This window comes from Miniopterus schreibersii (assembly GCF_964146895.1).
Source record: "Miniopterus schreibersii genome assembly, chromosome: 1".
Taxonomy (NCBI): Eukaryota; Metazoa; Chordata; class Mammalia; order Chiroptera; family Miniopteridae; genus Miniopterus; species Miniopterus schreibersii.
This window is the reverse complement of record NC_138101.1, coordinates 178,878,701-178,904,331: the sequence shown is the minus strand read 5'-3', so window position 1 is coordinate 178,904,331 and position 25,631 is coordinate 178,878,701. Positions and strand designations below refer to the sequence as shown.

Below are 25,631 nucleotides of genomic sequence, written 5' to 3'. Positions count from 1 at the left end.
TCCAATGTATTCTTTATTTCTGCTATGTCCTTCTTCATTCCTGACTGGTCATTTTTCATAGTTTCCATATCTTTTTTTCATGCTATTGAGCATCTTTACAATCAGTATTCTGAACTCTGTATCTGAGAGATTGCTTATCTCCATTCCATTTAGCTCTTTTTCTGGAGACTTCTCTTGTTCTTTCCTTTGGGGCTTTTTTTTTTTTTTCTTTTTTGTCTCCCCATTTTGGCTGCCTATTCGGGTTTGTTTCTATATATTAGGTAGGCCTGCTAGGACTCTCAGTGTTTTTGGAGGGCCTCTGGTGCAGGCCAATGTCAGACGCTGTTTGTGACTGGCCTTGAGTACCCTGTTTGGAGCTATAACAACCCACAGCTTGAGATCCCCTCTGTTGGGGCTGGGTGCGTTTGGACAGGACCAAGATGCACATCAGAGTCTGCTTTTCCAAGGCCTGGGTCCAGAAGCAGATCAGGAAAAGACTTAAAGCACTCTGAGGTCTGCCTCTGCCTGCAGGCTGATTAATCTGATTCTCTTAATGAGCCTCAGGCTATACAAACTCCACAGGTAGGGAGAGAGGTTTTGCAGCAGGGTGGGCCAATTGCTTCCCCCTCAGGCAAAAGCTGCTTGGAAGATAAATGTCTGTCTGTGAAACATGTCCTCTCCAGTTTGGAGGAATGGCACAGGAATCCAGAGGGGTGTCCTCTGAGCTCTATCTCCAGCATCCACAACCCTAGATTCTCCTCACACAGATCCAGTCCCCTCTGCCCTCCCTCTGTTGGTGCCCAAGGTGAGTGGCTGCACATGAAACTTTGTGTGTTGGCTCTTTAAGAGGGTGCCTGCATTTCCAGCTGTTTCTCCCTGGCAGACAGAAACCTGGCTGCTTTTCACAGCCAGATGTTATGTCGGCACCTTTCTCAGTTCTGGTGCTCTTAGCTGGGAAGCCCAGCCTGGGGTTTAGGCCCCAGAGTCCTCATTGGGAACCCCCACAGCTGAGATATCCCTCTGGGCCTTCAGCTGCTGCCTGTGGGGGCCCAGCCAGCCCTCTCATGCCTCCACACTTCCTACCAGTCTCTATGTGGTCTCCACTTTTCCTCCTGGGTTATGAGGGTGCTCTCCAGCTCGTCTTCAGTTGCAGTTGATTATTCAGGATGGTTTTTCTATATTTTAGTTGTTCAAATATAATCAAATTCCAGTTTGATCCTGGGAGTGTCAGTGTAGCTTCCACTCAGTCCACGGCCATCTTTAATCTCCCTAACACCTTTTTTTTTTTTTTTTTTGGGATTCTGGAATCTTCTTACCTTCACTGACCCTAGGGAGCCCATTTCTAAAGCACCCTGTCGAGTCATCAACCCAGGCCTACAGAGACAGCCACTGTTGAGGTCCCAATGCTGACTGCTTTCCTCTGCTTGATGTGCATTTCCTACTGCTTGAGTGAAGACATTCCTCCAGGGCCTTCAGAGTGATGGGGTTAGTGGTGGTTTCTCTGGCCTTTTCTAAGAAATCCATGCTAAAACACCTTCCCTGAATATTGTGACCCCCAAATTCACTTCTCTGCCAAAGTAGTTTTAGCATCTCCACCTCAACTATTATAGTTCAACATTTCCAAGCCTCAAAGATGCAGCACATTAGGATCAGCTCTGGGTATCTTTGCAAGAATGTTAAATCCTGAGCACCTCCTTATTTATAAGCTTTCCCTTGTATAATGTTATATTCTATTTCTCCTGAAGCAGTATCCTCAGGATCTGTTTCTATATATTCCTGGCTTCTGATGGCATATATTAGCCAGCTCCCGGAGCTCTCTTGACCAGTGATCTACTTCCTCTTATCCTAAGAACTGTACTGACCCTAGTTATTGGTCTAGATGCAATGAGAGAAAGTTAAGGACAGATCTTTAGGAAGATTAGTATAATCTTTGGTGAAACATGGTATCCAGGCAATGAGAGGCTGTTCTCTTCTAGCAAAGGGTAAGGAGTGAGTTCTGTTGGCCTAAGGAGTTCATAAGAATCTCAGGATTCAAATTTTCAAGTGCATCCACTCAAATGTCCTCATCCTGAATCTCAGGATAGCATTTCTTCCTTAATAGGACCTCTGATTTTTACATAGGAAACATACCAGAACTCTAAATTCAGTAATCTTTAAAAATCTGCATATTTATGACAAACCTTGGGTATTATTTTCAACACAGTCTATAGAATGAGATTCTCCTCATAGAGGTCTTAGGACTTTTGTACCATGCCCAACTTATTTGGCCTGAGCCTGTCTTTTTCTTTATTCATGGCTTCTTCATCAGTTAACTAACTTCCCAATTCTCATATTTCTAATTCAAACATGAAAGCTATTGTATAAGCGAGGGCACCCCTTCCATCTGTACCTTATCTTAACACACCACAAGTAAGAGTCTTAGTTTCTGATGTTGCAGCACACCAGTTGTCACAAATCCACTGGCTATAACTATGGGTCCTAGTAGCCTTCTGACAAGTAACCGTCCAATTCTAGAATCTCACATCCTATGGATCTGCCTTTTAAGGAACACTTCTGGTACCAACTGTCCTTGACTCTGAGATAAGAATTTGAGTGTGAGCAGTTTATCTGGGATACTGTCCCAAAATGTGAGTGCATGGTGAAGGAGTGGGAAACTAAGACAGGAAAGGGTTAAAAGCAATTCAAGCATATATTAATGGGTGAGTGACCATTTGAGCAACCAGGACACAATTCTACTGTGGCCTGTCTGAGAGGCACTGTTAGACACCTCACAATTATCCCATGAGGACTGGGGGAGCTGTGAGACATAGTCACAAAACATCTCTCATTGGTTAACAGTTGCTTCCGGCCTGCTCCTGAATGGGCCAAGCACACTCCTGTAAAGTAGAAAGGCATTAGTGTATTTAGGAATTGTCACCAGTATAACAGAAGATAGATTTGCATTTAATCCTTGCCTTAGCATCTGTTTTCTAGGGAACCTGGATACAGCAGATGCTGATGGCCCCACCCTACATCCCCTTGTCCCACCAGTGTTCACTGGCAGCTACAGTAAACAATATCCATCTCTGACAGTTTCCTGCTTTAAGTGTTGTACCTCACTTCTTTTCCTCACAGCTTTCTCCTGCACCATGGGATAATATTCCGAGGTGTATTTCACATGACTTCTTCTGTGGGATAGCCCCAGTAGCCCACAGTGGGAACTTGCTCAGTAACATGCTTTTTTGTGTGCTTCCAAATAAACTAACCCCACCTAAATCCTGGTCTTATCATCTACTTTTTTGGGAATCCAAAGAAGATAGTACGTAAGACTTTATGTTTGTAGTAGGAGGTTAATTCTACAAAATTATAAAAATATATAAATATAAAACTCAGTAAATATATTAGGTTGATAAATTTGACTATCATCAAATTTAACTTTTCTTTTTAACAAAAAAAAACTTCAAAAGACAATCAGTAAATTGGAACAGCTGCTATTTGTCTCCAAATGGCCATATATACTTAACACATGTAGATCTTCCTCCAAGTTTAATCAGACTGTATTCTTGGTTCATGCATCCCTGGTTCTGTGGCTCCACGAGATGTGCTGCTCCTCTTTCTGTCCCGGCTGGTGCACTGTCAGGCTTTCTCCTGGTCTGCTCCTAGAGCGCCTCAAAGGGACGGCCACAGAGTGACAGAAGCACACAAGTAGACACATAACATTTCACAAGGAGATGCCTTTCTAAAGGTAGGATGTTTAACCTCTATTGAGAGAAAAATTGGAGTTTTCCAGGGCACGGGTAGGGATGGGGGTGGGGAAGGGTGGTAAACAGCATTTTGGAAATGAGAATTACATGTACAGATGTGCAGACACATGACACAACCAAGTATACTCAAAACAGACAGCCAGAGGATGCCAAGTGTGCAAAACATAATAGAAAACGATATCAAGAATGCTGTTTGACTCAGTTTACAAAGAGTGTCATTTAGAAGTTATCTGGACCATATATAGAGGGTGCCTGATTAGATACGTATTTTCTAGAGACAGGATTTCTAAAAACACTGTGAATAGACTGAGAAGACAAATTGGGGACAAAGAGACTGGAGGACTAGAAGCAAACAGCATTGTAAATACACAGTATTTTAAATATTCAGGGCCCAGTTTTGAGTAGGAGCTTCAGTGGTTTTAAAAACAGGACAAAAGGCCAGGCCGGACGTGGCTCAGCGGTGGAGCATCGACCGAGGATCCAGGAGATTGCGGTTTGATTCCCGGTCAGGGCACATGCCCGGGTTTCGGGCTCGATCCCCAGTCGGGGGCGTGCAGGAGGCAGCTGATCAGTGACTCTCTCATCATTGATGGTTCTCTCTCTCTCTCTCCCCCCCCTTCCTCTCTCTGAAATGAATAAAAATATGTTTTTTTTTTAAAAAAAGGACGGTTTATTTTTACTTTTCCTAATTAATTTCATGCAATTAATTATATTATTCCTTATTGCGTATTATGCACTGTTGTATGTTTTGGGATAAAACAGTGTGCAAAACAGATAAAAACAACCCTGCCCTCATAGAGTTAGAGCAGACAAACTTGGCTAGAAAACAGAGAGGGTACAGCGCCAGGAATTTTTATTAAACAACAATTTGTTTACACTTTAACAAAAATTTCTTTCTTTTGGTTACCAAATAAACCCAAGACTTTGGGTGGAACAAGCGATACTATCATCATCATTTTCAGATTCTGAAGCAGAATATTAGAAATTTTAAGTAATTTTCCCAACTTTATTACATCTCTTTTGATAGTAATAGGCACTGCCACTACAGGGAATCCAGTCCTGTGCATATCCATCTTCTGGGCACTGAAAAGATGATGTCCCATTGCACCTCTCTGGAAGGTCACATTCATTGACCTGATTTCCACAGAATTCTGTTGATGGCATGAACTTACAGCCTTGACTTGTTCTGTGCTTATCACTGGGAAAACATTTCCATGATTCCAAATCCCAATCCCAATCAAAATCACATAAGTACCCAACTGCTGAAAAATGGTATCCACTATGCTGACAGGAAATGTATCCTCTGTACCTTTGAGAAATTACTTTGGGAATAAATGGAGAGGCAAGACTCACCCATGGGTCTTTAGATGTCGGTCTCCTGGCTTTCCTGTGAGTCATATGTGTACTCTAGAAACACAAAGAGCACCAACTCAGAGGGAAACGAGCTTTACTTGGTGCTTACACAATGAACAGTAGTTAGGAAGGTGCTGGAAATTACCTTTCCTTGATGGCAATGTTTCTGATATTGACTGAAAGGAAGGTCTCTTCATTTTTCTGTAAACTTAGAAATGTGCTTCAGGCATGTAACATTTCTACTCCAAGAAACTAAATCTTTATAATGCATAAGATATTAAATTAGAGGCATTTTCTTAATCTGAAGGATGAGACTTCGTCTCCTTGGGACCAAAATGTTTTTGAATATACATAAATACAGTAGTCAACAGTAGAAGTAAAAGAGACACACTAAGAATCATAACTAGTGGAAAGAAAACTCCTTTTCTGGCAGATGCTGGGCCACTGTCAACACTACCTCCATAGCCTCTGAACAGGCAGTAGGGCGGGGACCACCCATAGCCACAGTGGCAGTGATGTTTATTATTGCAGATTCCCTTCATGTTGCAGGTCTCAGGCAGGCAGACTTGTGACAGGAGAGGGAGACTGACACACTTCTTGTGTATGCATATCTTTCTTGAACCACACACGGCGCCATCTTTCACTTCACCCATGTCAGGTGTGTCCATCCCTAAATGATAACTGATACCCCAGCAGGTGGCATCATTGATGTGAGTGTGCTGCAAAGTAGAGTGATCTCTTAGGTGGGGAATGTCTCCCACATTCTCACACTGAACTCTCCCACAGAGGATGTCTGCGGTATTACATTTGAGGTATGCCGTACCAGTTAGACCACAGTGGCCAAAACGGTTTCCCTGGGAGTTGATTTCTTTATAGCAATTCTGAGACGCACTCTTTGCGCCTTCACCAAAAATCTCCCTGCACTGTTTGTCATGGCCACTACATCTCTTTTGATAGCAGTAGGCACCGTCACTACAGGGAATCCCATCCTGCACATATACATCTTCTGGGCACTGATGGAATGTCCCATTGCACCACTCTGGAAGGTCACATTCACCCATCTGTTGTCTGCACAAAGTCCCTGATGGCATGAACTTGCAGTCTTTGCAACACAGCCCAAAAGCACAAGCAGCACCAGGCCTCAGAGTGCAGTTCAGCAGACAACAGGGGTGATGTTCACACTGCTTTGTAGATCCACAGTCACATTCCTCTTCTCCTTCAACTACATCATTCCCACAGCGCTTCAGCATAAGGACTTCCCCTGGACTTGGAGGATTGTGCAGACATGATCCCTGGTTTAAAGTGGTCTTCATAAAATCTGCATAACTACAGTTGGTGAATCTCTCTGCTGGCACTCTGATAGCATTCATGATGCAACCACTTTGCCCACACAAACAGAATTCTTCATCATGCTGCATGCCCAAAGTATGGCCTAACTCATGGGCCACGGTGAGGGCAAAAAGAGACCAGGGGTCTCCTTGGAAATTATTAACTCCACAGTCAATAGGAGGACGACATATTCCTGCAACATAGGCTATACCAAGTGTACGTATAAGTGAATTTTTAATGAAAATATGTGCAGCATCATACTGTAGCCGCAAAAGACTGATTTGTTTCCACTGAGCAAAATCCTCCAGAACTTGTTCTATGCTTGTCATTGGGAAAACATTTTCATGATTCCAAATCTCAATCCCAGCCAAAATCACATAAGTACCCAACTGCTGATAAATGGAGTCCACTATGTTGATAACAAGAAATATATCCTCCTGCACCTTTGAGAAGTTACCTTGGGAATAAATAAAGAAATTTCGATCTACCACCACAGCCAGCTCCAGAAACCATGAGTGGGTCCACCAGTTATCAGAATTTTGTTTCAGAGTTGTTTTCTCAGCCTCTTCAAATCCCAGTTGTTGGTGTGCTATATTCTTCTTTGTTAAGCCACATCGAATAGGTGGGAAGTGTGTCTCATTAGTGTTTATCTTATACACCAGGTGTTCAAATGTAGCAGAGTGCCTTATTGGCTCGATTTCATAAGCAAGGTCACTTATCTGTAGCATTCCTTGAAAGCCTCCAGAACAGGTACTGAGGGCAACCAGGGACTCGGGGACACCCTGCACATAACCATGATAGTAGCAGTCATCAGGAACAAAAGGCTGATCCTCCTGGAGGACATGCTGGTCCGTGTAGGTGAACACTGGTAGGTGTCTGGAAGCCAAGAGCTTCTTGACCCTCATGTTGACAATGTGTCTTTGGCCCCCAAACTGAAGGCTGTAGGAGAGCCAGCCCGGAGCCTTAGCATCTCTGCCCCTGCTGGGCACCTTCAGGGGGACCACCACTTCTGGGGAGCTGAGGCACTGGGAGAGCCTAGCCTGGGAGAGGCCAGAAGGGGATAGAGACACTCGAAGCCACAGCAGCAGGAGAACTACTCTCATGGACACCCTGGCCTCACCAGCCTCCATTATGGAGCTGTCATTATGGAGTCATCTGTCCAGAAAAAAAGTGTGAGACACTGTTGGTCTGGCTCCTTCCTCTGAGCTGGTCATTGTATAGAGCTGACCTTTAAGGATCTGAATCCTGGCAGAGTTGGCCATCAGGGCTGCAGTGCTGAAACTGAAAATAAAAAGAAGGGTGGGGAAGGTGGTGGGATTGGGTAAGGAAAGTGGGAGAGAGAAAGAATCAAGTCATGAAAAATGATTAATGAATCATGAAAATGCTCTGGATTTGCTTTCAATAAATGGGGGTGGGAAGTTAGGGTTATAGATAAGACAGTATGGGCCATATGTTGATAATTGTTGCAGTTAGGTGACAGGTACCTGGGTTTTCATTTAATCTGATTAGACTTGCATAGGAGATATGGAAATGAAGATGCCTGACTCACTACTACCAATCTCCTGGACTCTGAATTCACTCCTATCAATACTCCTTTACCCTGATTCAAATCCCTCTATATCATCCATCTGTACAGCTTCCCCTCTGACTTCTGCTGTCTTTTCTTGATGACAAAGGAAGAGGGAGAGAGAGAGAGAAAGAGAGCCAAACTGAATCCTAAACTTCTTCATAGAGCTCCCCATATTTACTTACCTTACTAAATTTGAGCTTCAGCAGAATTTACTGCTTTCCCTAAAGCTCACAATAGAGAAATCCAATTCTCAGAAGCCCTATGTACCTCATGGTCTAGAGCCTGGGTTCCTATTCTAGACAGCCCACAAAGTCATCTCCAAACCATTCATCCTGCTACATTTGACTGCACTAATTTTTAACCTTCCTTTCTCACTTTTCCATTAATCATTCCCTATCATTCTTGTACAAACTTCAAAGTCTGATACGTGAATTATTCGCCACCCAAAATCCCACCTTCATCATGAACAATGATAGCAAGTATATAGACAACGCATCTAAAAACCAGAAGGATTTTTCAACATTTTTTAACCTCTCTAATTCAGTTTCAGTGTACTTCAGTTTACCCACCCACAGTCATAATCTATACCTTGTCACCAAACGAAGCAAAACCAAACCATTTCTTACATCCTAAGCAACTTACCAATAATTTTAATCATTCCAGCTCTCCCTTACTCCTGCTATACCTATTCCTCAGATTCAAAGAAAACCCACATACTTTTGTCTTTCATTATCTCCCATTTCTCTCAATCTCATGTCCCTGTCTTCAGTTCCATTCCGTTTGAACCTAGGTGACCAGCTCTATCACTTCAACCACTTTATGCCAAAACCTTTAACTCCCTAAAGCTCTACAGTAAACTCTAATTTTCAAAAGAAACAAAACTGGTTTAATTCTGTCATATACTATATTTCCATTTCTGTGTCAAAATTACCATATACCACTGCGGGGGAGAATCTCAAAACAATTTGTTTGTGAAAATCTTAAGAACGGAATGCATAGTCAGAACTAGAAAGATTTGTGCTGGCTCCTCACCCTAAGGGATAGAGACAAGAACTCAGCTGTTACTTCAAACTCTCCTACGCCACGTTGCTCTTTTCTCCATTCATTCTCCTGGACATTACATTTACACATCCTTAATATTCTGAGTTCCTAATTTACATATAGTGCCAGTAGTCCATACCTTCTGGTTGCCTTTCAATCACTGTTAAATAGTTAACCAAGTAGATTTCATCTTTTCTTTTCTAACATATAGTATTCAAGTTTATAATTTATTCTAGACTTGCTATGTGGATGCTAGTAGAGGGGGAGGACTTGTTTCAGTCTGAAAAATATCCTTAGCATTAACCTACCTAGAGAGCTTGGATCCATATGAGCACATTCCATTGCTAATGGATAGGCACTTTATTCCAGGTGCAAGTAGCTCACAAGAGAAAAACAAAGTTCATAGATAAATTCAACTATATAAAAATTTCCAAGGGCAAAGATCTCTAAATTGGGTGATACTCTCTTTATCTCTCTTGATATGTTTGTTACTTATCATGGAGTGGCAGTTGTGGATGGAATGTTGGAAGGGCTAATAAAAATACAGTGTGAAGACGGCTGATAAGATATGATAAACCATGTCATAATATTTTTCTTAGAGCTCAGAGGAGGCAATAATAGGAAAATGCTTCAAAGAATCTTTGCACCATACTCTTTGCCCTTGTTATATTATTTCTAGGACCCCAGAGACCCAAACTCCTAAAGGAACATCATTCTACCATCAATAATGTAAAGTGGTGCCATTAAAAATCCATATGCTTGCCCAGCCGGTGCGGCTCGGTTGGTTGAGTGTCATCCCATGCACTGGGAGGTCACTGGTTTGACTCCTGGTCAGGGCACATGTCGGGGTTGTGGGCTTGATCTCCAGTAGCGGGCATGCAGGAGGCAGCCAATCCATGTTTCTCTCTCATTGATGTTTCTATCTCTCTCGCTTCACTAAAATCATTTTTAAAATTCCATATGCTCTAACATTATTGGGATCTCAAAATAGACAACAGCCCTCCTCCATATGTTTTATCAACTCTTCCCTTCCTCACAGCTATTTCCAATTCCTCAAGACTACTACCTACCCATATCTCCTCTTATTCTATCATGCTCAAATGCACTGTTTTCCCATTGTCTGTCATTAATGTTGACTCATTAGCAAGTCATGAAATCAGTTTAATGGGTCATAAGCTGCAGTTTTTTTCTTTAAGGAAATTGAATAAAAATATCAGAGGACATTCCTAGAAATTCCTTAGCAACTCTTATGCATATGGTGCCAAAATTTGGGGGGTGTTTGTGTATGTGGCTACTGGGGCACAATATAAAATGGATTTCTTACTCTGGAATATAGTAAAAATATACATCTATAGTGATGCCAAATTCAAAGACAAAATGGCTTCTAGGATTTTCACCAGTACAAACCCATCTGCATCCAAGCCCATTTCTACTTTTCCTTTACCCCACTCCATAGTCCAGTCTCAGGAGACGAGTGATCCTCCCCCGGATTCAGGTAGTAGCCCCTCATCTTCTGTTCCAAGATCACATCTACGTATTTGAGGACTGAGCCTGTCAATTTTCCCTACTTTCAACTCTTCCCTATTTACCAGTTTTTAACTGACAGTTAGGGTAAGCAATTCATTCTGGTTTGCCCTGGGCTGTCTTGGTTCCTGGCTTTTAAACTGCAAGTCCCATATCCCAGCAACCCCTTCAGTCGTAGGTAAACTGGAATGGTTAGTCACCCTATCCACAACACCTTACCCCACCCATGCTCAAGGAGAACAAAACAAAAATTAAACTTCCCATTATCCAACATAATATTCTGGCTATCAACTTGTACAGAGTCAAACTTGGTTAATACCCTTTTAAATTACCATATTCAATATATTTTTAATTATACAATTTAAAACCTTGCTATTTTGTTTTATACACATGTTTTTTAAATTGCATGTCCTATTATAATGTTTTTAAGAAAAATATGCTCACAATGGTTTATGAGAGAATTTATGGTATAATATTTGCCAAAATGTATCATCTATAAGATTTCAACTATATAAATATTGCATAGAGTAAAAACTAAGTCAATAAAATATTAACTCTAACTCTGGGTAGATCTCTTTTAAAGGGATATAAAATCATGATTTCAGTTCAGTTCCTGGAACAAAGTCAATTTTCAGATACAGAATCTATTGACTAAGGAGATCAGTGGGTTCCTAAGAGGAAGGACATATCAACATTATAACAAACATATAATGTAACCATTATGTTTGTTCTTCCCTCAAGAAACCTACAGCCATTTTCGTGGGAGTCTGTATGCCAGAGATAAATATTTAGAGTTGAGAGGATTATTGGGTATAGTGTCTGCACTGACATGGATACCCAGAGCTCCAAAAAATCATCATGGACACTGTTACAGTGGCAGCCTTTGGACATCAGTCAGTAAGTGGAGTCCTAGCTGACGTAGAGATTGCGGTGGTTCAGTGGTCTTCGGGACACCCTAGGTAGATAATTGGGATTGACATCTTCAGCAGTTAGAATAATGTCCTCATAGGGTCTTTGGTGTCATCTTACCACAGGTAGAAGTTCTTAAATGGCCCTCTACCCCTGGCCGGTATAGTAAATCAAGGACAATATTGTGTTCTGTGAGGGAAGGTGGACCTAAGTGCCATCATTAAAGACTAGAAGATGTAGCAGTGGTTGCCTCTATCAGATCCCATTCAAATCACCAATCTGGCCCCTACGCAAAACGTATTGATCCTGAAAAATGACCTTAATTACATCAAGCTCTAGCCAGTAGAATCTCTTAGTGTAGCTGCTGGGTCAGATGTGCGGTCATTGCTAGAGCAAATTAGCATGGCCTCAAGTGGAAGGCATGCAGCCATTAATTTAAAAATGTGACAATTTCTATTCTATCTTTTTTTTTGAGATTTTAAAAACACTTTATTTAATAAAAATTAAACATACAAAAACTGAAATTAACACATTAAAAAATTCACCATCTTCCATTAACAGGAAGACACTTTTCTATGCATATATTTGGCTTAAACTCAAGTCAGGATAACTATGTTTACTTAACACCAGCAAATGCTGACAACTTGATCTAATTAACAAAAAATTGCAAACACAGCTACATGAACATAATATACACGGACATTACGGTCGGATTAATGCACAAGAAATACAACAAATTTTTAATGATGAAACATTAGTACTCTTGCTCATTAATTTAGCCTTGGTTTTTTTTTCGTTTGTATTTTTACAAAAATAGTACCCACACTGTTTACTGGGCTATACATCAGCTTTTTGTTTTCTCATATAAACATTTCACATCCAAAAAAATGGTACCACTACCATAAGTGAAAAACCAACAGGAAAAAAGCAAATGTACATAAAAAACACCCAAAAACATTAGAAAAGTTAGCTGGTCCTAAAACATGGTTTCTTACATAAAACTAAAACTCAATGTAAGTAAAAGAGCTGGATACATTTTAGAGATGGCCTAACAGGCTGAGGAAACAAGTTATTGAAGGAAAACCTCAAAATGGCCTTTGTCATTTATAAATTAACCTATTTTTAGGCTTAACTGGCCAACAGCTAAGTTTAAGTGGGAAATAAGAAAAAAAATTTAAAAGATCTCTGGAAGTTTGGCGTTTTGCCTTGATGTTCCAGTGAATTGCTAGAATATGTGGCAAGTTCAAAGCTTCTCAAAGTTCCAGGTTAGGACTTCACAAAAAGTATGGGCCTGATATTACAAAGATCAACAATTCATCTAACTGCTGTATTTAAACAGCCATCTATCTAGAAAAGTTGCTTTACCCAACAAACTGAGGAAACTGGTGGTAGCAATGAAGCAAGTTAAATGAATAGCGGTTATCAAAGCCATTTCTTCAAGCTTCATTCTACCGAAGGCAAACAATGACGACAATGGCATCTGCCTTACTCATCTAACAAATAATTTACCTTTAGAAAAATATAAGGATAAAAAGGTAAATGTAAAGCCCTGCAGAGATGAAATCCAACTGCTTTTCTGATTATTAAGGCATCAAATGTCTGACATTATATTTAGAGGTATCTTGATACTGTGTCATAGGCTTGTCAGCAATTCCACAAGTTCCTACTCCAACTTTGCCAGTTACACTCTCATGTGAAGCAAAAATACTCCTCTTTACCTGGACTTTTTTGTTTTTAGAATAGGCCCTGTTGTTGAACTGTTGCCATTTCACTTTCTGGTCCTCTCTCTCCTGCTCAAGATCTTTTATTCTCTGTGGTTTTTTCAAAGCTTTCTTCTTTTTATATTCATGCTGCGGGGCAATCATTTCTTTTTTGGACATAGGTTTGCTGCCACTGTCCTCCTTGGCCTTCCTTCCTTCTTCTACAGGCTTGAGGTTCAACAGTGAGTCACTTCAGCATTGCCATAGCCAGCAAAGGTGATTGCAGCGGTGCTGTTTTCTTCATCTATCTCCTCAATCTCCGCTTCATAACACTGTCTATCTTCACTCCAGATTGCCATACACTTGTCCCCTACGTTCCAAGAATGAGTGGGCTGAGTAGAAGCAAAACAGTCTGAACTTGCAAGAGTTTCTGAACGTTGAGTTGACAGAAGGTCTTTGGTTAGTTCTGTAACTTCTTGTAAATCTTTCTTCAATTTTAGGAAATCTTCATTCTCTCCATTTCCAGACAGTGCAACTTCAACTTGCTGAATGAAGTTCAGCTTTGTAGCTTGCCAGCTGTTTTGCTAGATCCTCTCACATCTTGTGTGGGGTTAGGGGCAGGGCGGCCAGAAGGGATCAGGGCAAATGAGCCCAGGGGTGGCAGCAGCAAGAAAATCTCCTGAAGGAAAACAAGGCGCCTCATCTGGAAAAAACATCTGCAAGGAGGGGGGAGGGAGGGGAGCTGGGAGCCAGGCACTGGGAGGAAGAAAAGAATAGTAATTTCTATTCTCATCAGAAAACAATTTCATAAAGAGCCAGGCTTCATGTGCCATGGATAAACATTTGGAACTCTGCCCCCAACGGTTATATTCACTTGTCCCCCTTGCCTTTGCCCGGTAACAACTCCATTTCTCCATATGCCAAAGCCCTAGAAATAGGGTTAAATGAAATTTAAGGCTAACCCTGAGCATTTCTGCTCTTATGTTATAATTAGGAAAAGTCCAGCTGTGTTGACTAGGCTGTAAGGGATCTGTCTGGAATATCTGGCACCAATTAGAAACCACTTTTAAGGAATACACACGTTAGGTCTTAACATGACACAGCCACCTCTTTAGAAGTTATGGCATATAACCTGAATTGTCAATGCTATTTGGAAACATTGTAGACTGGCAGACGACACCCATCCTTGTGTCAAAATCTTACTTCACACTTTTGGAGAGAGCATGATAACCAAAGAAAACACATACACACACACACTCAAACTTACTGTAGTACAAATTAAACAGCCTGAGGGAAACAACAGGCCCTTAACAAATACGAAACAGATCACTGAGGATATGAACCAGTACTGGGAAAGTGGGGAAAAAAGAGGGAAAATGTTACAGGGCCCAGAGTTCACATGCTTTGGTAAACAGGCTGCTGAAACAGAAACAGAATTGCTACCCACCCCCCACCCCCTACCCCCACCCCCCAGGAAGACAGTCTAGTTTCAACAATTGCCCATGGATCAGCAAGAAATAACCCTCTTAGGAAATGGTCATCCAACCTCGATTTTAGGAGATACTGATGACAGTTGCTGATGGAGCGCCCATATTTGATAAGAGTAAAGGAAGCAGGGGCTCAGGCCCATCATGGATGAAGGTCCAGATCACTCGACCAGAGAAGCCAACCGGACACAAAGTGCTGGCCATGAGAGCTCTATAAAAGATGGACAAGTTACAGTGTCACACACTGGCGATCCTACCGATTCTCCACTGCTGCATCCTTCCTCCACCATTTGGTGGCTGGCCTCATCTGCATCCCATATTTTCAGAAAGAGATGTAAACTTTGGCCTGAGGCATCTAAATAGCACAAACACAACACACCACTTGTCAGACTCTGTTCTAGTGCACTGTTTCTGAAGTGACCGCTTCCTGTTTCCTCTTACCTAAAATTTTGTCTTCATATATACACGGTGTCCCCCCAAAATGTATACACACTGTAACAGCCCATAGCTCAATTTGGAATATTAAATGTATTTTCATAAAACACGGCCTTTATAATTATTCAAGAATGTATATACACTTTTTTGGAAACACCCTATGTATGAGACAGTCGGTGCCATTCTGTAATTTATAGACAGGCTGTGATGAGTCAATTCCCGTGATTTTGAATGTGAGATACTATGACACAATAACCCGAGGCCTTAGGAAATGATGGATCAGTCATCAGTGGCCCCTTCCTTATGTGAAAGCCTTACAATAAGGAGGGATGCTGAACTCATCATACTTGGAATACCCCAGCTTTAGCATAACCGAAGAAGAAGAAAAATGATAAGAGTTGGCCTGTAAGTGCTTAAATTGGGCTGGCTTTTCTTAGAGGCTTTTTTGGGGGTAAAAAAAAGAAAAAAAGAAAAGCAATGTTTTTAGTGATTTCAGAGAGAGGAAGGGGGAGAGAGAGGGACAAACATCGATGATGAGAGAGAGTCACTGATTGGCCGCCTCCCGCATGTCCCCCACTGGGGATCGAGCATGCAACCCGGGCATGTGCCCTGACCGAGAATCAAACTGTGACCTCCCGGTTCATGGGTCAACCACTGAGACACACCAGCTGGGCTTAGAGGCTTTTTTGATCATCACACAACCTTAGAAAAATCTATTTCTTCTCTGAATGTAATTGTGGACCTTGAAAACGTAAACTTCAAAGACTTCAGGCAAGATCACATAAAGAGCAGGTGCTAGCACTACTGTTGACATCACGGGCCTATGACACAGAAGTTTTTGATCTTCCTACTCTGTGTGCTGAGGGGTTCTCTTTATGCTTATTTGACACTACCAATAAAATGAACAAATAACAAAAATCTAGCACATAACCAATTGGGCAAAACTGTTATAACAAAGGGCACACCACTGCCCACAAGATCTCCTACAGGAGCATCTCCAAGACATAAGAGCCAACATCTTAAGTAAGTACAGGCCCTCTGGCTAGCGAATCTAAGAGGTCCTACTGACATCTACAGGAATTTTAACAATATGGCCACACATGATATGTTAAGTGAACTGAAACACACAGAATGTTTTTCAATTTCCAAGTCACTTTATTTCAAGATGACAACCTTGGGATGAATAGCTGTAGGATGATGCCATTCTCAGAGTGATTCTTGATCGATTCTCCCAGTAAGTGCCAATGTGATTTTTCTCCATTGTGTAGGTTCCAGTTAGCATTTAGTAAAGTTCAGGGGATTCTGTTTCTTTCCCAGTTTACTTTTTACCCTTTCTTTTATCATCACCTTCATCATCATCTTCAGTTAAGTATGTAAGGCAACCCAAAATGAATGCAAGCAGTAAAAGGGCTGATCGAATAAAGATCGCAACTAGGGCGTGGTTTACATTAACACTTATTTTGCCGCGAACACCTGGTTCTCTGTCAGGTGCAGGGCCACTGTCCACACTACCACCTGGTCCTGGTTGGTTACATCCTGGTGGATTCCACCCTCGTTGACAGTGACAATGTTTCTTATTGTTGCACACCCCTCTGAAATTGCATGTCTTGACATCACAATCATAACCCATGTCTGCATGAAAAGTACAATTCTGTTTCACACAAAATTTTCCTGGCCCACATGTTGTACCATCCATTACAAGTCCGAGAGCTGGTTCTTCTGAGCCAAGGTGTAGATCATATCCAAAGCATACTTCTTGTTGAACATCTTTTACTATTAGGCGACGAAATGTAGTATGTTCACCTCCACCAGGTACTTCTGGGACATCACGACAGTGCAACATTCCGCAAAAAACATCATCTGGTTCACATTTCCCAGGAGTTTTTCCGTAAAGGATCTCCACCAATCCACAGTTTCCAAATCGGTCACCTACTGCATTCAATTGCTGATAGCACGCTGGAGAACCATCTCTTACTTGGTAGCCAAAAAGGGCCTGACACTGCATATCACGGTCACTACAGTTTCCGCTCACACAAACGGCTAATCCTGAACACGGGGTTCCATCCTGGATATAAACATCTTCTGGACAAAGAGTCGTTTTCCCGTCACAGTATTCTGCCAGATCACAAATGCCAGACCTCTCCCTACAAATCCATCCAGGTTTAGCATGTTTACAATTCAAACAGCAATCTCCTCCACTGCATTGACTGCCAAGGGAGAGGGCACAATTGGTCTCACAACATTTATCTTTAGCACAGTCTCTAAAGGTGCCACAGTCACATTCTTCCCTCTCATTTATGATCTGGTCACCACAACGAGGAGCTATATAAGGAAAATTACCATATGGTACATTTTTATCAAGCAGACAGTAGGGAAAGATAGACAGACGAAACTGGAATCTTTCATAAGAACAGTTGCTAAACATATCAAAAAGACCCGGCTTAGGAGCCATGACACAGAAAGTCCTTCGAAAACATCTACAACCAGTTCCATCATGTCCCATGCCCAAACCATGACCAAGTGCATGTGCTGAAACAGAGGCAGCTAAAAATATATGCAAACGTGCTACAAATACACCCATTACCCCCCAGTTGGGGTTGCATACTCCATCGTGGTGGCTAAGATATATACCTCCAGACAATTTATGTCCTGTAAGAAGCAATGAAATATCATGAGGCATTTGGTGAAAAAGGTACCTAAATTTCCACGAACCAAACTGTTGTATAATTCTCTGAGCATTCTGACGGGTTACGTCCAAAGGATCCCTACGTTGCCATATGCATATAACGCTTATGTGGACGACTAGTTGATGTTGAAAATAAATGGTATGCATTATGTTGTTTATCATCACCACGTTCTCTATTACCCATGTCATATTACGGGACATCACGTATAATGAGCTAGTAACTGTATAGTGAATTTTCGCATCTTGCTTATGGGTCCACCACAAATACACGGGCACAGCTCTAGGGTTTTCAGCAACCATTGCCTCTTCATATGCTAGATCACCATCTTCTTCTTCAATCCTACACCTTTCATTCTCTGCTGACTGTTCTTCTGACACAAGCAGAGCAACCACATGCTCAAACTTGGAAGAATCCTCCAGTGGTTTGATTTCGTAAGTGAAGTCATCCACCTGCAGCATGCCACGCAGACCCCCACGGCAGGTGTCCAGCGTGCCCATGGACCCGGGCACTCCTTCCAGGTAGCTGTAGTAGTAGCAGTCTCGAGGGACAAAGGGGTAGTCCTCCTGCATGGCACCTTGGTCGTTATCGGTGATAACAGGAAACTGTCTGGGCAGCAAGTTCTTCTTGACCTTCATGTGAACCACATGCCTACGGCCCCTGAAGTGAATTCTGTAGGACAGCTGGTCTTGCACCCCGGCTCCACCCACCCTGTGGGACACCTTCCTGGGGATCACAATTTCAGAGGAAGTGAAGCGCCATCCTGGCAGGGCATGGGAGCAGCAGACCTGGGACAGGAGCAGCCAGAGTAGAGGCAGCCAGAGATCACCTGTCAGGTGGGCCTGGTCCCAGGCAGGCCCCATGAGTGAGGCAGCCTGTGACCAAAGAAACTGCAGGCAAGTGGGAGGCAGGCAAGACTAACCTGCAACAGCACCTTTCCCAGCTGTGTAGTCAGGAGGAGAGCAGAGAGAGACTGGAGGTCTGGCACCCCCAGAGAGGTGGAGCGGGGACGGGGCTGCTATTACATAACAATGGTGCATTCATTAGGGGAGGCTGTGCTCAGCGATCCAGGGACCCTGCGCTGAAAGGTCCCTTGGTCTCTTGGAAAAGACCCAGGGGAAGAATAAGTGGATTTCCTGGTGAGATGTGTGATCTTTAAAAACGGAATCCCACACGACTGAGCGTGAAAACAGAGAACTCACCCTTGAGAGAATGAGGTACAGGAACGGGCCCACCCAAGGGAATACACAGTCTGCATCACTTATATTTTTAGTAGCAGCTACCCTCGTAGTGTGTGAGAGAGCCTACTGAAGACATGGCCAAAATGCCAGCCCTGAAACACTACTCTGGACGGACAGAGCGCCCTCCTTCGGCGTGCAGTGTCTGTGTTAAATCAGAGACCGCTATGTGGTGCTGTACATCCGTTACGCAGAACACATGGGACCAGGAACCAAGGAGTAGGAGCTGGGTGGCCCAGTTTCCATTCCTCTTACTGACCCACTGGCGGCTGTTCCGCTGCCCTCCCTGCACCTGTGTAGTCTCCAGGGCTACAGGTCTTGGCCCACAGGGGATGTGCTTTTGCCAGGGACATGGCACGAGTCCCACAGAATTGCAAGCTACAGCTGCCATCAGGGCACCTCGCACATCTTGTGTCCAGCTGGTGAGAAGGGGAGTTGCCATTTTGGACAGAGTACTAACTGATTCTGAGTAGCAGGGGAGGGAACGGCTGCTGCTGAACCTCGGTACAGCCATGGAGGATTATATGTGGAATCCAGGTGACTCACTTGGGAGCCACGTGGAACTCCCTTGGGCAATGGTAACTCCGAACGGACCTGTGTAGCGAACTTGACCCAGAAGGCCTCAGACTCCTCAAGGATAAAGGAACAAAAGATTTTCAACAAATAATACAGAGAGTCCTCTCATTTCCCCTTACCTTCCTTCTACCCTGCCCCGTTTTCTTTCTTTGGCTTCATACCTCCTACACCCCATGACCACCTAAAAGTGCCGCAAGGCTTACAGAAACAGCTGTCAGAAATACTGTTCTGTTGGTTACTGGGACTCCAAACAAGGGGCAGGAAAAGAGGAACCATCCCCATCCACAAGTTTTGCAAAAGGTGGAAACTGCCACTGAAGTTAAAACACGGGAGGGTTATTCAAATTCTTTCCATCTTAGAAGAACCCTGACCTTGGTTCCCGCCTGGTCTTCAGGCATTCCCTGATAGGCTTCAACCAAATGAAGCCTTTAACCTCTGAGGCATGTACTCTTTGTTTTTTAAAATAACTTGGTGCCATTACATGAGAAAGGTTGGGCAAACCCCAAACACTGGCTGGCTGGGTCAAGAACAGCACCTATCAAAGAACCCTAACTTCCTTGGGTGGGGCTGCAAGTCCTCCTCCTGGTCTCTGTTCTTTTTTATAGCATGGAGATTGCAGGCTGCCATTCTTCTGCAGGTCAACCCTCTGCCATACTCATGTCAGTATTTGCCTGCTTTTTGGAGTCCTTTGGATGAGCAGAGAATCAGGCTTACTTTAAGGTCGGGCAAGTCCCTCCTTCTATGTCAGTCTTCTTTAACTAGGGGAAACCTGTAATCCTCCCAACCCCTGGTCAGATTTGTGCTAGCTCTGTGGTGTGCCACAAAGTTCCTGACTCTATTACTTTCTTCTGAAAGTGGCATGATTTCAGGAAGTACAGTCTTGAACTGCAGGGGCCCTTTGGTTTCTTGGGCAGGTCACACTTGTGTAGCGTGCCACCTTAGAAGACAGGATATTAGAACAGCGATCACACCACGGGCCGCTTACTTCGGTTGGTCCAAAGGAGGCAAGAAAGAAAGCAAGAAAGATTTTGAACAAATTCTAAGACTTTGAGGCTTCCTTTTAAACAACTTCAGCCTTCTTCCCCTCCCAAAGACGTTGTCCTCCTGTCTGCCTCTGTAACTGTGTGTCTCATAGCCCCACTCCTTTCTCACCTCCCTCCTATCCTGATCCCTCTCTTCCTTTCAGCCCCACTGCTCCTCTTCCTCACCTTCTGCAGCTCCCCCTTACCTTTGTCCTGGAACTTCACCCTTTCTTGATAGGCCAAAGCCCTACAAATAGGGTTAAACGGAACTTAAGGCTAACCCTGAGCATTTCTGCTCTTGTGTTAACTGGGAAAAGTCTAGCTGTGTTCACTAGGCTGTAAGGGATCTGTCTTGACTATCTGGCACCAATTAGAAACCACTTTTAAGGAATACACATGTTAGGCCTTAACACGACACAGCCACCTCTTTAGAAGTTATGGCATATAACCTGAATTGTCAATGCTATTTAGAAACATTTTAGACTTGCAGGCCACACCCATCCTTGGGTCAAAATCTTACTTCACACTTTTGGAGAGAGCATGATAACCAAAGAAAAACACACACACACACACACACACACACACACACACACAATCAAACTTACTGTAGTACAAATTAAACAGCCTGAGGGAAACAACAGGCCCTTAACAAATGCAAAACAGATCACTGAGGATATGAACCAGTACTGGGAAAGTGGGGAAAAAAGAGGGAAAATGTTACAGGGCCCAGAGTTCACATGCTTTGGTAAACAGGCTGCTGAAACAGAAACAGAATTGCTACCCACCCCCCACCCCCTACCCCCACCCCCCAGGAAGACAGTCTAGTTTCAACAATTGCCCATGGATCAGCAAGAAATAACCCTCTTAGGAAATGGTCATCCAACCTCGATTTTAGGAGATACTGATGACAGTTGCTGATGGAGCGCCCATATTTGATAAGAGTAAAGGAAGCAGGGGCTCAGGCCCATCATGGATGAAGGTCCAGATCACTCGACCAGAGAAGCCAACCGGACACAAAGTGCTGGCCATGAGAGCTCTATAAAAGATGGACAAGTTACAGTGTCACAGACTGGCGATCCTACCGATTCTCCACTGCTGCATCCTTCCTCCACCATTTGGTGGCTGGCCTCATCTGCATCCCATATTTTCAGAAAGAGATGTAAACTTTGGCCTGAGGCATCTAAATAGCACAAACACAACACACCACTTGTCAGACTCTGTTCTAGTGCACTGTTTCTGAAGTGACCGCTTCCTGTTTCCTCTTACCTAAAATTTTGTCTTCATATATACACGGTGTCCCCCCAAAATGTATACACACTGTAACAGCCCATAGCTCAATTTGGAATATTAAATGTATTTTCATAAAACACGGCCTTTATAATTATTCAAGAATGTATATACACTTTTTTGGAAACACCCTATGTATGAGACAGTCGGTGCCATTCTGTAATTTATAGACAGGCTGTGATGAGTCAATTCCCGTGATTTTGAATGTGAGATACTATGACACAATAACCCGAGGCCTTAGGAAATGATGGATCAGTCATCAGTGGCCCCTTCCTTATGTGAAAGCCTTACAATAAGGAGGGATGCTGAACTCATCATACTTGGAATACCCCAGCTTTAGCATAACCGAAGAAGAAGAAAAATGATAAGAGTTGGCCTGTAAGTGCTTAAATTGGGCTGGCTTTTCTTAGAGGCTTTTTTGGGGGTAAAAAAAAGAAAAAAAGAAAAGCAATGTTTTTAGTGATTTCAGAGAGAGGAAGGGGGAGAGAGAGGGACAAACATCGATGATGAGAGAGAGTCACTGATTGGCCGCCTCCCGCATGTCCCCCACTGGGGATCGAGCATGCAACCCGGGCATGTGCCCTGACCGAGAATCAAACTGTGACCTCCCGGTTCATGGGTCAACCACTGAGACACACCAGCTGGGCTTAGAGGCTTTTTTGATCATCACACAACCTTAGAAAAATCTATTTCTTCTCTGAATGTAATTGTGGACCTTGAAAACGTAAACTTCAAAGACTTCAGGCAAGATCACATAAAGAGCAGGTGCTAGCACTACTGTTGACATCACGGGCCTATGACACAGAAGTTTTTGATCTTCCTACTCTGTGTGCTGAGGGGTTCTCTTTATGCTTATTTGACACTACCAATAAAATGAACAAATAACAAAAATCTAGCACATAACCAATTGGGCAAAACTGTTATAACAAAGGGCACACCACTGCCCACAAGATCTCCTACAGGAGCATCTCCAAGACATAAGAGCCAACATCTTAAGTAAGTACAGGCCCTCTGGCTAGCGAATCTAAGAGGTCCTACTGACATCTACAGGAATTTTAACAATATGGCCACACATGATATGTTAAGTGAACTGAAACACACAGAATGTTTTTCAATTTCCAAGTCACTTTATTTCAAGATGACAACCTTGGGATGAATAGCTGTAGGATGATGCCATTCTCAGAGTGATTCTTGATCGATTCTCCCAGTAAGTGCCAATGTGATTTTTCTCCATTGTGTAGGTTCCAGTTAGCATTTAGTAAAGTTCAGGGGATTCTGTTTCTTTCCCAGTTTACTTTTTACCCTTTCTTTTATCATCACCTTCATCATCATCTTCAGTTAAGTATGTAAGGCAACCCAAAATGAATGCAAGCAGTAAAAGGGCTGATCGAATAAAGATCGCAACTAGGGCGTGGTTTACATTAACACTTATTTTGCCGCGAACACCTGGTTCTCTGTCAGGTGCAGGGCCACTGTCCACACTACCACCTGGTCCTGGTTGGTTACATCCTGGTGGATTCCACCCTCGTTGACAGTGACAATGTTTCTTATTGTTGCACACCCCTCTGAAATTGCATGTCTTGACATCACAATCATAACCCATGTCTGCATGAAAAGTACAATTCTGTTTCACACAAAATTTTCCTGGCCCACATGTTGTACCATCCATTACAAGTCCGAGAGCTGGTTCTTCTGAGCCAAGGTGTAGATCATATCCAAAGCATACTTCTTGTTGAACATCTTTTACTATTAGGCGACGAAATGTAGTATGTTCACCTCCACCAGGTACTTCTGGGACATCACGACAGTGCAACATTCCGCAAAAAACATCATCTGGTTCACATTTCCCAGGAGTTTTTCCGTAAAGGATCTCCACCAATCCACAGTTTCCAAATCGGTCACCTACTGCATTCAATTGCTGATAGCACGCTGGAGAACCATCTCTTACTTGGTAGCCAAAAAGGGCCTGACACTGCATATCACGGTCACTACAGTTTCCGCTCACACAAACGGCTAATCCTGAACACGGGGTTCCATCCTGGATATAAACATCTTCTGGACAAAGAGTCGTTTTCCCGTCACAGTATTCTGCCAGATCACAAATGCCAAACCTCTCCCTACAAATCCATCCAGGTTTAGCATGTTTACAATTCAAACAGCAATCTCCTCCACTGCATTGACTGCCAAGGGAGAGGGCACAATTGGTCTCACAACATTTATCTTTAGCACAGTCTCTAAAGGTGCCACAGTCACATTCTTCCCTCTCATTTATGATCTGGTCACCACAACGAGGAGCTATATAAGGAAAATTACCATATGGTACATTTTTATCAAGCAGACAGTAGGGAAAGATAGACAGACGAAACTGGAATCTTTCATAAGAACAGTTGCTAAACATATCAAAAAGACCCGGCTTAGGAGCCATGACACAGAAAGTCCTTCGAAAACATCTACAACCAGTTCCATCATGTCCCATGCCCAAACCATGACCAAGTGCATGTGCTGAAACAGAGGCAGCTAAAAATATATGCAAACGTGCTACAAATACACCCATTACCCCCCAGTTGGGGTTGCATACTCCATCGTGGTGGCTAAGATATATACCTCCAGACAATTTATGTCCTGTAAGAAGCAATGAAATATCATGAGGCATTTGGTGAAAAAGGTACCTAAATTTCCACGAACCAAACTGTTGTATAATTCTCTGAGCATTCTGACGGGTTACGTCCAAAGGATCCCTACGTTGCCATATGCATATAACGCTTATGTGGACGACTAGTTGATGTTGAAAATAAATGGTATGCATTATGTTGTTTATCATCACCACGTTCTCTATTACCCATGTCATATTACGGGACATCACGTATAATGAGCTAGTAACTGTATAGTGAATTTTCGCATCTTGCTTATGGGTCCACCACAAATACACGGGCACAGCTCTAGGGTTTTCAGCAACCATTGCCTCTTCATATGCTAGATCACCATCTTCTTCTTCAATCCTACACCTTTCATTCTCTGCTGACTGTTCTTCTGACACAAGCAGAGCAACCACATGCTCAAACTTGGAAGAATCCTCCAGTGGTTTGATTTCGTAAGTGAAGTCATCCACCTGCAGCATGCCACGCAGACCCCCACGGCAGGTGTCCAGCGTGCCCATGGACCCGGGCACTCCTTCCAGGTAGCTGTAGTAGTAGCAGTCTCGAGGGACAAAGGGGTAGTCCTCCTGCATGGCACCTTGGTCGTTATCGGTGATAACAGGAAACTGTCTGGGCAGCAAGTTCTTCTTGACCTTCATGTGAACCACATGCCTACGGCCCCTGAAGTGAATTCTGTAGGACAGCTGGTCTTGCACCCCGGCTCCACCCACCCTGTGGGACACCTTCCTGGGGATCACAATTTCAGAGGAAGTGAAGCGCCATCCTGGCAGGGCATGGGAGCAGCAGACCTGGAACAGGAGCAGCCAGAGTAGAGGCAGCCAGAGATCACCTGTCAGGTGGGCCTGGTCCCAGGCAGGCCCCATGAGTGAGGCAGCCTGTGACCAAAGAAACTGCAGGCAAGTGGGAGGCAGGCAAGACTAACCTGCAACAGCACCTTTCCCAGCTGTGTAGTCAGGAGGAGAGCAGAGAGAGACTGGAGGTCTGGCACCCCCAGAGAGGTGGAGCGGGGACGGGGCTGCTATTACATAACAATGGTGCATTCATTAGGGGAGGCTGTGCTCAGCGATCCAGGGACCCTGCGCTGAAAGGTCCCTTGG

The 25,631-nt window shown here is 43.3% G+C and overlaps 4 pseudogenes across 4 annotated transcripts; all 4 read right to left on the bottom strand.

Moving 5' to 3' along the window:
• Positions 1-4,553: 4,553 nt before the first annotated feature.
• Positions 4,554-7,685, bottom strand: LOC308549098 (disintegrin and metalloproteinase domain-containing protein 21 pseudogene; annotated as a pseudogene). Its single transcript has 2 exons — positions 5,221-7,685; positions 4,554-5,129 (listed from the first exon to the last, which is right to left on the bottom strand). The product of its transcript is annotated as a disintegrin and metalloproteinase domain-containing protein 21 pseudogene (transcript).
• A 5,321-nt stretch (positions 7,686-13,006) lies between these two features.
• Positions 13,007-15,440, bottom strand: LOC308552235 (survival of motor neuron-related-splicing factor 30 pseudogene; annotated as a pseudogene). The gene is made up of 3 exons: positions 15,389-15,440; positions 14,893-14,990; positions 13,007-13,739 (listed from the first exon to the last, which is right to left on the bottom strand). The product of its transcript is annotated as a survival of motor neuron-related-splicing factor 30 pseudogene (transcript).
• Positions 15,441-15,891: 451 nt separating this feature from the next.
• Positions 15,892-18,798, bottom strand: LOC308552230 (disintegrin and metalloproteinase domain-containing protein 20 pseudogene; annotated as a pseudogene). The gene is made up of 2 exons: positions 16,418-18,798; positions 15,892-15,959 (listed from the first exon to the last, which is right to left on the bottom strand). The product of its transcript is annotated as a disintegrin and metalloproteinase domain-containing protein 20 pseudogene (transcript).
• Positions 18,799-19,095: 297 nt separating this feature from the next.
• Positions 19,096-25,578, bottom strand: LOC308552229 (disintegrin and metalloproteinase domain-containing protein 20-like; annotated as a pseudogene). Its single transcript has 4 exons — positions 23,198-25,578; positions 21,673-21,770; positions 19,688-19,749; positions 19,096-19,411 (listed from the first exon to the last, which is right to left on the bottom strand). The product of its transcript is annotated as a disintegrin and metalloproteinase domain-containing protein 20-like (transcript).
• Between the last annotated feature and the right edge of the window lie 53 nt (positions 25,579-25,631).